We start from the raw sequence: 15,020 nt of genomic DNA on the forward strand, positions 1-15,020 counted from the left end.
CGGGCATGAGAAGCTAAGGTTGCTGCTGCCGCCACCAAGAAGCCTGTGTGCGAGCACAGGTCACTCTCCACACCTCCCCTGCCAGGAGCCTGTGCAGCCCTCCACTACCAGGGTCCCGGGATCCAGGGACAACTTCCCCGGGATAATGCACAGCGTGCCTTAGGCTGGAGCAACGTCACTCCGGCCTCTGCGGCTGCAGGCTCGCCCCACATCTGTACCCCTCCCAATCCCTGACCAGATCCAGAGCCCCCGAATCAGCTCTCCTTTAACCCCTTCCGGTCTGAGTGAAGAGCAGACGCCCTTGGGCTACCTACGTGCAGAGGTGGGGCCACCTACGTGCAGAGGTGGGGCCAAGTCCAAGGCTGAACCCCAGGAGCTGTGGCAACAAAGAGGAGAGAGGGAGGTCTCTCCCAGCAGCCTCACAAGCAGCAGATTAAATCTCCACAATCAACTTGAAGTTCCCTGCAACTGTGGAATACCTGAATAGACAGTGAATCATGCAACGTTGAGGAGGTGGACTTTGGGAGCAAGATATATTATTATTTCCCCCCTTTTCTCTTTTTATGAGTGTATATGTGTGTATATATATGTGTGTGAGATTTTGTCTGTATAGCTTTGCTTTAACCATTTGCCCTCGGGCTCTGACTGACCCGATTTTTTTTGTTTTTGTTTTTTTTTACTTTTTAAAATTTTTTTTCTGAATAATTGTTTTTTATTTTAATAACTTTATTTTACCATATTTTATCTTTTCTTTCTTTCTTTCTTCCTTTCTTTCTTCCTTTCTTCCTCCCTTCCTTCCTTCCTTTCTTTCTTTTCTATTTTTTCTCCCTTTTATTCTGATCCATGTGGATTAAAGGCTCTTGGTGCTGCAGACATGCATCAGGGCTCTCTCTTTGAGGTGGGAGAAGCAACTTCAGGACACTGGTCTGCAAGAGACCTCCCAGCTCCATGTAATATCAAATGGCAAAAATCTCACAGAGATCTCCATCTCAACACCAAGACCCAGCTTCACTCAAGGACCAGCAACAAACAGTGTTGGACACCCTATTCCCAACAACTAGCAAGACAGGACCAGAGTCCCATCCATTAGCAGAGAGGTGGCCTAAAATCATAAGACTACAGATACCCCAAAACACAGCACCAGACGTGGACCTGCCCACCAGTAATACAAGATCCAGGATCATCCATCAAAACACAGGCACTAGTCCCCTCAACCAGGAAACCTACTCAACCCACTGAACCAACCTTAGCCACTGGGGACAGACACCAGAAACAATGAGAAATACGAACCTGCAGCCTGCAAAAACAAGACCCCCAACACAGTAAGATAAGCAAAATGAAAAGACAGAAAAACACAGAGCAGATGAAGGAGAAAGATAAAAACCCAAATGACCTAACAAATGAAGAGGAAATAGACAGTCTACCTGAAAAATAATTCAGAATAATGATAGCAAAGATAATCCAAAATCTTGGAAATAGAATAGACAAAATGCAAGAAACATTTAACAAGGAACTAGAAGAAATAAAGAGGAAGCAAGCAATAAAGAGCAACACAATAAATGAAATTAAGAATACTCCACATGGGATCAATAGCAGAATAACTGAGGCAGAAGAATGGATAAGTGGCCTGGAAGATAAAATAGTGGAAATAACTGCTGCAGAGCAGAATAAAGAAAAAAGAATGAAAAGAACTGAGGACAGTCTCAGAGACCACTGGGGCAACATTAAATGCACCAACATTCGAATTACAGGGGTCCCAGAAGAAGAAGAGAAAAAGAAAGGGACTGAGAAAATATTTAAAGAGATTTTAGTTGAAAACTTCGCTAATATGGGAAAGGAAATAGTGAATCAAGCCCAGGAAACACAGAGAGTCCCATACAGGATAAATCCAAGGAGAAACATGCCAAGACACATATTAATAAAACTATCAAAAATTAAATATAAAGAAAACATATTAAAAGCAGCAAGGGGAAAACAACAAATAATACACAACGGAATCCACATAAGGTTAACAGCTGATCTTTCAACAAAAACTTTGCCAGCCAGAAGAGAGTAGCAGGACATTTTTAAAGTGATGAAGGAGAAAAACCTACAACCAAGATTACACTACCCAGCAAGGATCTCATTCAGATTTGATGGATAAATTAAAACCTTTACAGATAAGCAAAAGCTGAGAGAGTTCAGCACCACCAAACCAGCTTTACATCAAATGCTAAAGGAACTTCTGTAGGCAAGAAACACAGAGAAGGAAAAGACTTACAAGAACAAACTCTCGGGCTTCCCTGGTGGCGCAGTGGTTGAGAGTCCGCCTGCCGATGCGGGAGATGCGGGTTCGTGCCCCGGTCCGGGAGGATCCCACGTGCCGCGGAGCGGCTGGGCTCGTGAGCCATGGCCGCTGCGCCTGCGCGTCCGGAGCCTGTGCTCCGCAGCGGGAGAGGCCACAGCAGTGAGAGGCCCGCATACTGAAAAAAAAAAAAAAAGAACAAACTCTCAACAATTAAGTAAATGGTAATAAGAACATACATATCAATAATTAACTTAAATGTAAATGGATTAAATGCTCCCACCAAAAGACACAGACTGGCTGAATGGATACATAAACAACATCCATATATATGCTGTCTACAAGAGACCCACTTCAGACCTAGGGACACATACAGACTGAAAGTGAGGGGGTGAAAAAAGATATTCCATGCAAATGAAAATCAGAAGAAAGCTGGAGTAGCAATTCTCATATCAGACAAAATAGACTTTAAAATAAAGACTATTACAAGAGACAAAGAAGGACACTACATAATGATCAAGGGATCTATCCATGAAGAAGATATAACAATTATAAATATTCATGCACCCAACATAGGAGCACATCAATACATACGGCAAATAATAACAGAAATAAAGGGGGAAATCAACACTAACACAGTCATAGTAGGGAACTTTAACACCCCACTTTCACCAATGGACAGATCATCCAAAATGAAAATAAATAAGGAAACACTAGTTTTAAATGATACATTAAACAAGGTGGACTTAATTGATATTTATAGGATATTCCATCCAAAAACAACAGAATACACTTTTTCTCAAGTGCTCATGGAACATTCTCCAGGATAGATCATATCTTGGGCCACAAATCTAGCCTTGGTAAATTTAAGAAAATTGAAATCGTATCAGGTATGTTTTCTGACCACAGTGCTATGAGACTAGATATCAATTACAGGAAAAGATCTGTGAAAAATACAAACACATGGAGGTTAAACAATACACTACTTATTAACCAAGTGATTACTGAAGAAATCAAAGGGGAAACCGAAAAATACTTAGAAACAAATGACAATGGAGACACGACAACCCAAAACCTATTGGATGCAGCAAAAGCAGTTCTAAGAGGGAAGTTTATAGCAGTACAATCCTACCTTAAGAAACGGGAAACACCTCAAATAAACAACCTAAACGTGCACCTAAAGCAATTAGAGAAAGAAGAACAAAAAACCTCCAAATTTTGCAGAAGTAAATAAATCCTAAAGAAAGACCAGAAATAAATAAAAAAGAAATGAAGGAAACAATAGCAAAGATCAATAAAACTAAAAGCTGGTTCTATGAGAAGATAAACAAAATTGAAAAACCATTAGCCAGACTCATCACGAAAAAAAGGGAGAAGATTCATATCAATAGAATTAGAAATGAAAAAGGAGAAGTAAAAATGGACACTGCAGAAATATAAAAGATTATGAGAGATTACTACAAGCAAATGTATGCCAATAAAATGAACAACCTGGAAGAAAAGGACAAATTCTTAGAAATGCACAACATGCTGAGACTGAATCAGGAAGAAAGAAAATATGAACAGACCAATCACAAGCACTTAAATTAAAACTGTGATTAAAATCTTCCAACGAATAACAGCCCAGGACCAGATGGCTTCACAGGAGAATTCTATCACACATTTAGAGAAGAGCTAACACCTATCCTTCTCAAAATCTTCCAAAAGATAGCAGAGGGAAGAACACTCCCAATCTCATTCTATGAGACCACCATAACCCTGATACCAAAACCAGACAAAGACATCACAAAGAAAGAAAACTACAGGCCAATATCACTGATGAACATAGATGCAAAAATCCTCAACAAAATATTAGCAAATAGAATCCAACAGCACATTAAAAGGATCATACACCATGATCATGTGGAGTTTATTCCAGGAATGCAAGGATTCTTCAATATACGCAAATCAAACAATGTGATACACCATATCGACAAAGTGAAGGAGAAAAACCATATGATCATCTCAATAGATGCAGAGAAAGCTTTTGACAAATTTCAACACCATTTACGATAAAAACCCTGCAGAAAATAGGCATAGAGGGAACTTTCTTCAACATAATAAAGGCCATATATGACAAACCCACAGACAGCATTGTTCTCAATGGTGAAAAACTGAAATCATTTCCACTAAGATCAGGAGAAAGACAAAATTGCCCACTCTCACCACTCTTATTCAACATAGTTTAGGAAGTTCTAGCCACAGCAATCACAGAAGAAAAATAAATAAAATGAATACAAATTGGAAAAGAAGAAGTAAAGCTGTCACTGTTTGTGGATGGCATGATACTATACATAGAGAATCCTAAGGATGCTACCAGAAAGGTACTAGAGCTAATCAATGAATTTCATAAAGTAGCAGGATACAAACCTAATGCCAGAAATCTCTGGCATTCTTATACACTAATGATGAGAAATCTGAGAGTGAAATTAAGAAAACACTCCTATTTACCATGGCAACAGAAAGAATAAAATATCTAGGAATAAACCTACCTAAGGAGACAAAAGGCCTATATGCAGAAAACTATAAGACACTGATGAAAGAAATTAAAGATGATACCAATAGATGGAGGGATATACCATGTTCTTGGATTGGAAGAATCAACATTGTGGAAATGACTACTACCCAAAGCAATCTCCAGATTCAATGCAATCCCTATCAAACTACCACTGGCATTTTTTACAGAACTAGAACCAAAAATTTCACAATTTGTATGGAAACACAAAAGACCCTGAATAGCAAAAGCAATCTTGAGAACGAAAAATGGAGCTGGAGGTATCAGGCTCCCTGACTTCAGACTATACTACAAAGCTACAGTAATCAAGACAGTATGGTACTGGCACAAAAACAGAAATAGAGATCGATCGAACAGGATAGAAAGCCCAGAGATAACCCCAAACACATATGGTCACCTTATCTTCGATAAAGGAGGCAAGAATATACAGGGGAGAAAAGACAGCCTCTTCAATAAGTGGTGCTGGGAAAACTGGATAGGTACCTGTAAAAGTATGAAATTAGAACACTCCCTAACACCATACACAAAAATAAACTCAAAATGGGTTAAAGACGTAAATGTAAGGCCAGACACTATCAAACTCTTAGAGGAAAACATAGGCAGAACACTCTATGACATAAATCACAGCAAGATCCTTTTTGACCCACCTCCTAGAGAAATGGAAATAAAAAGAAAAATAAACAAATGTGACCTAATGAAACTTCAAAGTCTTTGCACAGCAAAGGATAACCAAAAAAAAAAAAAAAAAAGACTAAAAGACAACCCTCACAATGGGAGAAAATATTTGCAAATGAAGCAACTGACAAAGGATTAATCTCCAAAATTTATAAGCAACTAATGCAGCTCAATAACAAAAAAACAAACAACCCAATTCAAAAATGGGCAGAAGATTTAAATAGACAGTTCTCCAAAGAAGATACACCGATTGCTAACAAACATGAAAAATTGCTCAACATCATTAATCATTAGGTAAATACAAATCAAAACTACAATGATATATCATCTCACACCAGTCAGAATGGCCATCATCAAAAAATCTCAAAACAATAAATGCTGGAGAGAGTGTGCAGATTAGGGAACACTCTTGCACTGCTGGTGGGAATGTAAATTGATACAGCCACTATGGAGAACAGTATGGAGGTTCCTTAAAAAACTAAAAATAGAACTACCATATGACCCCACAATCCCACTACTGGGCACATACCCTGAGAAAACCATAATTCAAGAAGAGCCATGTACCAAAGTGTTCATTGCAGCTCTATTTACAATAGCTAGGACATGGAAGCAACCTAAGTGTCCATCAACAGATGAATGGATAAAGAAGATGTGACACATATATACAATGGAATATTATACTGCCATAGAAAGAAAGGAAACTGAGTTACTTGTAGTGAGGTTAATGGACCTGGAGTCTGTCATACAGAGTAAAGTACGTCAGAAGGAGAAAAACAAATACCATATGTTAATACATATATATGGAATCTAAGAAAAAAAATGTCATGTAGAGACTAGGGCTAGGATCGGAATAAAATACAGACCTACTAGAGCATGTACTTGAGGATATGGGGAGGGGGAAGAGTAAGCTGTGTTGAAGTGAGAGCGTGGCATGGAATATATACAGTATCAAACCTAGGGTGGATAGCTAGTGGGAATCAGCTGCATGGCACAGGGAGATCAGCTAGGTGGTTTGTGACCACTTAGAGGGGTGGGATAGGGAGGGTGGGAGGGAGGGAGATGCAAGAGGGAAGAGATATGAGAACATATGTATATGTATAACTGATTCACTTTGTTGTAAAGCAGAAACTAACACACCATTGTAAAGCAATTATACTCCAATGAAGATGTTAAAAAAAGTTCTGTAATGAACATGGGAGTGCATACATCTTTTCAAGTTAGTGTTTTTATTTTCTTTTAATAAATATCCAGAAGTGCAATTGCTGGGAAAAAAAAAAAAAAAACCAACCCAAAACAGTAGTGCAGCAGTGGGGCAGGGTCCTGGTTCCTCCTCAAGAGTGGTGCATGACAATCTGATACACATCTCTGAGTTCTTCTATGGGAACTAAGGCCCCCACCCAGGTGGAGGATGGTAACTTCAGGCTGAGCACATCACATGGATCTCTGACTGGTTGGAACCAGAAGGCTGATGATTGAGATTCCCAGAATACTGCCCTGTTACCTCACTATGAACCAATCAGAGGAAGGTCACACACCCTAAAGACCTCTCCCTGCCTCCAATTTTGCCTATAAAAACTATTCCCCCAGAACTATCACCTAAAACGTAACAAATTCAAACTCCAATGTTTTGGTTTGTTTGGCCTCACTGTGTGTCAACAACACATCCTGGCCCTTGAAAAAGATAATAAATTGGGTTAACTTTCTTGAAGCCTCTTCTGGAGACCCAGTCTCAATGATTAAGTGCCTGGAAGCCATGATACCAAAATTTTAACTAGCTCCAAACTTAATCTCAAACTGTCAATTTTGCTTGTCTTTCATTAAAATGAGTCAGTCGTGTGACCCATTCCCCTTGGGTCCTTTACTTTCCTACAAGACAGGGGGTGGTAATGGCTTAATCAGAGACAATAGCTCCAGCTAATATGTTAACTAGCTAATATATGAATCCTCGTAGGATAACACATTAGCCTTGACACAGCTTAAAAAAAAAAAAAAAAAAGAAAAGAAAAGAAAAAAAGAACGATAGCTCCACTCGATGCCCTTAAGGAATAATACCATTACAGCAACTTAACCCCATGGCAGGCCAGTGGGGGAGCTACTTAAGGGCAGCTTTTAACATCTTTGATATAATATAGTTTTCTCCATATTGGGTCAATTGTAGAAATAAACAGCAATTGTGGTACTGACAGAAGTCAATTCCACTAGTTTCTTCTAATACCACTCTCAGAGATTTCCATGAAGAATCATAAAGCATAACCAAAGCACAGATTTTGCATAACATCTTGTAAGAGTAGAGAGACCACCAGAGTCAAAGGAAAGAAATACTTCTATCATCAACATCACTTTTCTTCTTCTTTTTTCTTCTTAATTTCTTCTAGAAATTAAGTGTTTACAAAGATATTTCTATGAATACTCATTTTTTTAGTCACCTAATGAGATGTTGGCAATTCTTCCAATGTTACAAAAAGGGAAATGAAGGCCTAGATAATTTAAATGGAATAAAGTCTGAAATTTAGTAAATATGAAAGCTGAGACTCAAATTGAAGACTTCTAGTTGCAAGGCTGGGGCTTCTATCTGTTTATACAAGTATGTACCATCTTTACTCCTCAGAGAGTTTGGTTGAAGCCCGGTATAACCAGTACATATATGTTCTCTGTTGGCTTAAAAAAAATTCACAACCTAAATTTGAGATATGTGTTTTATTCAGCGGACTTACTGAGGACTTAATCCAGGGATACAGCCTCTCGGATAGCTCTGAGGACTGTTCCAAAAAGGTAAAGGAGGACTCAGGATATACAGAAAAATTTTTTCAAGAAGAATCCCAGGTAGTCGAATATCAAAAGATTAATGCTAATTAAAGAAAAACAAACATCTCAAGTTAATGAATTTAGCACTTTTCTATGTATGGGAAGATGCAAGAATCTGGGCTTAATGAAATTATTTTCCTGATATTCACCTTAATTATCTAGGGTCAGTGTCCTGTTTTGCTATATCCTGAATCCCCTCAGTGTGCACCACCCAGGTGGCTGCAGTGGCTGATGCCTTGATGGCCACAACATTCTTTGCTTACTGATATGGCAACTTTCTTGGTCCACAAATCATGCCAACTGGTTGCGCTCGATTTCTGGAGCACTGACTCCCACCATCATCTCCTTCCAGCCTCTGTCTTCCAAACTCCCTAGAGAAAGAAGAGTTACATCATATCACTATAAGAGGCAGTTAGACACTATAGTATGATTAGTAGTAGCAGTCATAGAAGTATAGAATAACTATTATCATCCTTATCATTGCTTGGATAAGCATTTGTGGATTAGATTAAGATTATACTGAAAAATATATTTCAATTTCCAAACTGTCTCACATATGGACATTAGACAAATTGCCTGGTTATGTATTAGGGAATGCCTGCATAAAATAGTATCATCAAGGCACTTAGAGTTTAAATATGGAGACAACATACAAAAAAGTCCATTATGACCCAGAACAAACAATCTACATAAAAGCATTGTAAGGATTCAGGAAATAAATGGAACACTTACCACAATTAAGGCATTTTTCTAAATTATTTACATGGGTTACCTTGTTTAATCTTTTAATAAAGCTAGGAGACAGGTACTGTTATTATCTTCATTTTACAAATCAGGAAACTGGGATTTAGAAGGTAAGTAAGCAAATGGACCAAGTCAACTGGGAGTTAAGCAGCCAAGGCAAGATTTGAAGCCAGGCACCAATCTTCAGAATACAGGCTGTTCGTTCACCTTCCCTAGCCTTGACCCACTTTCACTCAGATTAAAAGTGAATCAAACTGGGAGGAAATCAAGAGGAACATTTGTTTAAAATTCTTATAGTCTACTTTGAGAGGGTGATGGAATATTGTTTAAATTACAGTAGTAATAGGTGTTCTCATATTTCTTGAGAACAAAGAGTTTATTAACTTATTAACTGGTCATTATTGATTTAGAAGTAATTCTTGAATGCACTGTATTGGTTACTATTTTTCTCAGCTCTGTGAATAAAGATTTAGAGATTCTCAAACTTTAATTTGCATTACTTGGGTAATTTGTTAAAAGCAAATTCTGATTCAGTAGATCTGGTGTCTGAGAGTCTGCATTTCTAATAAGTTTCCAGGTAATGCTGATATTGCTGCTCCACGGGTCACTCTTTAAGGAGAAAGGTGGTAGAAGACATTATTCTTACAGGTAGATAATGGAAAGCTAGTAGAAGAATGAATTCTTGAACCATTTCAATTATGAAAGTTTGAATGGCTTTAAGATTTCAAAACCACCTTGAATACCTGCAATGATGTGTGCAAACTGAAAAGATAACATTTAATTGAGAAGAATACATAAAGGAATGTTTAGTGCATTGCTTAAAAACAATGCATAAGTGAATAAACTTACTGATTAATAAACTTTCTCAGAGTCTCTTAGTCTGTGGATGGTCCAGCTGGGATCTAAACCCATTTAGATCTGACTCCAGAGTTAATTATCACACTGACTGTGCAAACTCTCTCTGAAAGTGTACAGATTAACACATGTGTACAAGCTTTATCCTAGGACATGGAAGGTTATTCATCCAGGGCTAACAGCATGTGAGAGGAGAAATGAGGTGTTATAATGCCAAGAAAAAAATAAACAAAAAATGAAAGACAATAATAGTTCTGTTGAGCCCTTGCACTCACACTTAGACTACATCTGGAGTGTTATATTTACTTATGAGCCACAGTTTAGGTATGATATTTACAACATGAAATATGTTCAGATAAGAGAAAAAGTTATTTTAGAGGGTCTGGACATATGTCATAGGAGTTATTGAAAGAATCAGTGATATTCAGAGTGGAGGAGAACATATTTACTGAGGGATGTGAGAACAAACTTACTGACAATATAGTTTAGTGGCAGATAGTGAAGAAGGAAGTAAAATTATTCTATGCCTTTCCAGAGAATACCATTAGAACTAATGCATGGAAGTTGTAGCAAAGCAAAGTTCAGCTGCATTTGAAATATCAACATTGGAAATCCTTAACCGGAGGCCCGCCAAAGCTCTTCCAATAATCATGCAGTTGAGATCCAAATCCTGTGTGAGAGTTAGGATTGGATGACCTGTAAACACTCACCTCTAAGTCTTCCTGTATAAATACTAAGAACTTAGGAATTGTACGGCCGAGTCTTTCCACAATACTGTACTCAAGAAGCAGTTCAGCAGCCAGAAGTTTAACAAATAATTCCATTATTTTGTCACACAGCTTGAAGGATTTTAAAGGAGATCTAATTTATGATCCACTTAAAAAACTGTAAAAATCACTCCCCTTCTCTCCAAACTTTTTATACACCATAACTACTAAAAATATCCCACATGCCCAAAACCACAGACATTTCTGCTCCAGACAAGCCACAGATAGCATTTGTTTTCCCTCTCTCCTCCCTCCTTCCAGCAAAAAAGAATTATTCCTTTTAGAAGGAGGAAAAGGGGGAAGTGGATCAGAGAAGGTTAAAAAATGTTTCCTTTAGCTGGATGAGAAGGAGAAATAGGCATTGTTTCACAGGTGTACAGAGATAGAAGATTTGAAAAGCCTTTGTTCTTATTTGCTCTGACTGATGTCCAGCTTAGAACCCCACATATTTTTATTTGGGTGGAGGGATAGTATTGTAGGAGAGATAAGGAGGACCATATAAAGAGCTGATATGTTCCCTCTCAGATTTATGGGATGAAAACACAATTATCACTAACAAAATAGAATTCTCACTTCCTTCAACTCTACCACCTTACACACTATCTGCAAAAATAATAATAATAATAATAATAATAATAAAACAAAATAGCAATCTAAAATCCTGTAACTGTCAAATCACCTTCCTTTTATTTAGGATGTAACTCACTTGCTTGAAGAAGTTGATCATCATTTGATGACCATAAAATTTCTCCTTGGCTATAAAATGAAATCTGTAGAGATTGTGACAGTTAAAAAAAATCAATATTTCAGTCAATTTGCTGAGTACCGACTATGTGTTCAGTCATCTAATTGGTGTCCTGAGAGGATGTAAGAGAGAGAAAAGACCTGGTCTTCTGTGGGCTGTGTTTTGAGTTCACTTCTAGCTTTGCAGGGTTAAATTATAGTTCTAAGCCCTTTAAAATGTGATGTTCCTGTGTTTGTGTGTGATCATGTCTGTATATGTGAGTATGTTTATGTATACGGAATGGTAGTAATGAAACAAAGATAGAACCACACTGCAGGATTCTTTTCTTTAACAACTTTGTTCAAGACATCGGTTTAAGGAGAGTCCCTAGTTCTGGAAATCTATGTGTTTATTTAGCAACAAGCTTCTGTAATATAATAATGTCTAATAAACTCTTGCAGATTTCTACACTACATGCAACTATTTGGCAATGTACGAATGTATACATCTCAGCAGAACTTGGGGTAGTGTCTTTTGTAATGGCTCTATTGATAATGGCTAATGCACTATCACCAAAGCATCATATAGACTGTGACAGATACACCTACTGTATACATAATACTGATTGAGTATTGCACACTGTAAGGAAAATGGCTCATAAACATCCCAGATGTCTTTTTTGTCCTCTTGTCTTTCTCTTTTTCTCCACATGTGTTTGTTCATGGTGTCACGGCACTATGTAAATAACTGCACTGGGGTATGTGATGGATGAATGAGCAGATGGATTGACATCCCTGTCATTTTTGTTGATAGTTCTAGGGACATTTCCCTTGAACAATGAAAAGTAGAAGTTTAGATGGTCCAATGAACAAAAATTGTGTGCCAAATTTAGAAGAAAAATGAAGACAATAGGAAACAGATAACATTCTTGAGGCCTAATTTGTTAGGCTCTGTGAGACAGCTCATGATATAGTGGAGGACACTGAGTTGGGAATTTGAACACCTGAGTTCTTGTCCTGGATGGCTATCAACTACTGGTGTGACCTTGGGCAAGTTGCTTAACTTTTCTGAATTTCCAAATCTCTAAATCCACTTTTGGGTTTCACATTCTTTGTTTAGCTTTGTTGATTCTATCAGAAATTCATTTAGCAAGCATTCATTGATTTTTTTTAAAGTAGTGTCCTTTATGGTGTGGAAAATATTAAAAGATAAAAGGCATTGTCCTTGCTTCACTTGAAATCTAATTCATTAGATAAAGCATAAATCCAAAAATCACAAAGTATATAAGCAAAGGCTTGTGCTTGAGTTCAGATAGTATAATGTGTGAACATAGAGGACCAGACAGTAATGAACATGGTAGAAATCTGTGTGGAGGAGGTTGATGAGAATAATTCAGATGTCCCAAGTTAATGACTTCCTCCAGTCCAGATCACAGAGGGAGACTGTGTGAGGATTCCTTGCCTCTGATCTCGATGCCCAACTTCCCTGTGAAGTCTCATTTCTCCACAAAGTAATTTTCTCTCTTATTTCCTTCCCATAACATGTACCCTGATCACAAAACACCTGCCTGATACTAGTCATACTTTGTCATGGAGGTTAGGAACACCATTTCTAGCTCTATTTTTTAAGACTGTATTTTTTAGAGAAGTTTTATGTTTACTATAAAATTGAGAGGAAGGTGCAGAGATTTCTCATATCCCTCCTGCTCCCACACATGCATAGCATGCCCCAATATCAACATCATTCTTCAGAGTGGTAAATCTTTTACCAAGGGGGAGCCTACATTGATACATCACAATTACCCAAAGTACATAGTTTACCTTAATGGTGCTGGACACTCTCTGGGTTGGGAAAATATATAAAGAAATGTATTCATCATCATAAGATCATACAGAGTATTTTCACTGTCCTAAAAGTCCTCTATGCTGTACCTATCCATGTTCTTCCCTGCACCCCACCATAGGCAACCACAGATCTTTACAGTGTATCCATGGTTTTGCTTTTTCCAGAAGGTCACATAGTTGGAAGCATACAGTATGTAGTCAGATTGGCTTCTTTTACTTAGTAATATGCATTTAAGTTTCCTCCTTGTCTTTTCATGCCTTACAGCTCATTTCTTTTTACTGCTGAATAATATTCCATTGTCTGGATGTACCAGAGTTTATTTATCCATTCACCTACTGAAGGACATCATGGTTGTCTAGCCTTATTTTATTTTATTTTATTTTTTATTTTTTTTATTTTTTTTTAATTTTTGCAGTATGCGGGCCTCTCACTGTTGTGGCCTCTCCCGTTGCGGAGCACAGGCTCCGGAAGCGCAGGCCTAACGGCCATGGCTCACGGGCTTAGTTGCTCCACGGCATGTGGGATCTTCAGGGACCAGGGCACGAACCCGTGTCTCCTGCATCGGCAGGCGGATTCTCAACCACTGCGCCACCAGGGAAGCCCTAGCCTTATTTTAAAATGTGAAAGTTTAGACATTACCAAAGGATTGGGGATGTGACTTGGGAGCAATAAATCACTGAAACTCTAGGAATCATACAATGGAATCAACAACCTATTTTTTTTTTTTTATCATTACAATCCCTACCATTAGGAAATAATTTCTTAATTGCAAATTAATGGGTGTAAAATTAAACCTTTTTCAGATATTCAGTTCTCTTTTGGGTTAAACTGCTTATAAGCAGAAACTTCAAACTTACATTTATTTTATGTGGTAGAGTTCCAGAAGACTGGTCCTGTGAACCAGAACTACCATGAGGCCTTCAGCATAGCCCAAGAAGGCATATTATGATTCATTCTTTGTCAAAATCTGATAAACGCTCTCTCTCAGGACCTGTCAGAATTTTAAGCAACGTGGGGGCCGCAGCAATTAGTTAATAAAGCTGCATTGTTCCTAATAAGTTTTACTCACCTAATTTATCCTCCTGGCTAGGAAAGTCACCTAAATCCCATCTCTTCTAGCATATTATTCTTGGATAAGAGGATATTTGTTTCCTCTCCTGTTCTATTTCTGAATTATGCTTGGCATGGTTAGGAGAGAACATTTACTCATAGCATCCTTTTCTTGTGGTGAACCTTTATATATATGTATATATGTACCTTTCTAAATTAAGTTTCCTAGTTCTTAAGCTTTTACCCCTATCTCTCCCTCCTCTCTCTCTCTCCACACACATACACACATCACAAATACACAAATACTTTTACTTTAATCAAGGCTGATCCCTTTCTTTGGGATGACTTTATGGCACCTTTTACCTGCCTTTCCTACTCTGTCTCTCTTCTAATTATTCTCATTCATGCCATGAAACCTTATTCAATCTGCATCTCTGTTAATTAATGTATTTATTCAATACATCAACTTAACAATCAGGAAATATAAATTGGGTATCACTCAGACACAGAATATTCTGTCAAGTACTATAGGACTCTAAATATGTAACGTTTCATTTCTTCAAGACTGTGTGTTTAATTTGGATAGACCAGAGCACGTAAAAGAACAGTATATCAATTTTCCTGGTTATCAAGAACTCTCATAGATCTTCCCTCTGTAGAACTCCAAAATCATGAGGCCGTTATTATTATCATCTTTACATTACAGGTTAATATAAT

The sequence above is a fragment of the Kogia breviceps genome, chromosome 15, assembly GCF_026419965.1.
Source record: "Kogia breviceps isolate mKogBre1 chromosome 15, mKogBre1 haplotype 1, whole genome shotgun sequence".
Lineage (NCBI taxonomy): Eukaryota > Metazoa > Chordata > Mammalia > Artiodactyla > Physeteridae > Kogia > Kogia breviceps.